This window comes from Cariama cristata, unplaced genomic scaffold (assembly GCF_000690535.1).
Source record: "Cariama cristata isolate BGI_N322 unplaced genomic scaffold, ASM69053v1 scaffold20021, whole genome shotgun sequence".
Taxonomy (NCBI): domain Eukaryota; kingdom Metazoa; phylum Chordata; class Aves; order Cariamiformes; family Cariamidae; genus Cariama; species Cariama cristata.
Window position 1 is genome coordinate 741 of NW_009600059.1, and position 342 is coordinate 1,082.

The following is a 342-nucleotide window of genomic DNA, read 5'->3' on the forward strand; positions in this document are numbered from 1 at the left end:
AACCGCTGCTCCGATCCAAGGCAAGAGGGATAAGGGTGGACTCTCTTTTTTTTTTTTTTTGTCCTTTTTTTCTCTTTTTTTTAAACAAAACTAGGCAAGGACAAGAGAGCCTCCTGCGGGGAGCGAGTGTGGGGGAAAGAGAGGGGGCGAGCCGAGCCAGACAAGCGCCTGAGTGATAACTTGCCTGAACCCTTTGATAAATGAGTTGACTCTTTTTTTTTTTTTTTTTGGCCTTTTTTTTAACTTCATTCGCCACACGCCAGGAACAGAATTGGCCCAAACTAGTGGAATTGGCAGCAAAACCCCAACATCCAAGTGTGTCTGGTCAATAGAGCGCTTGTT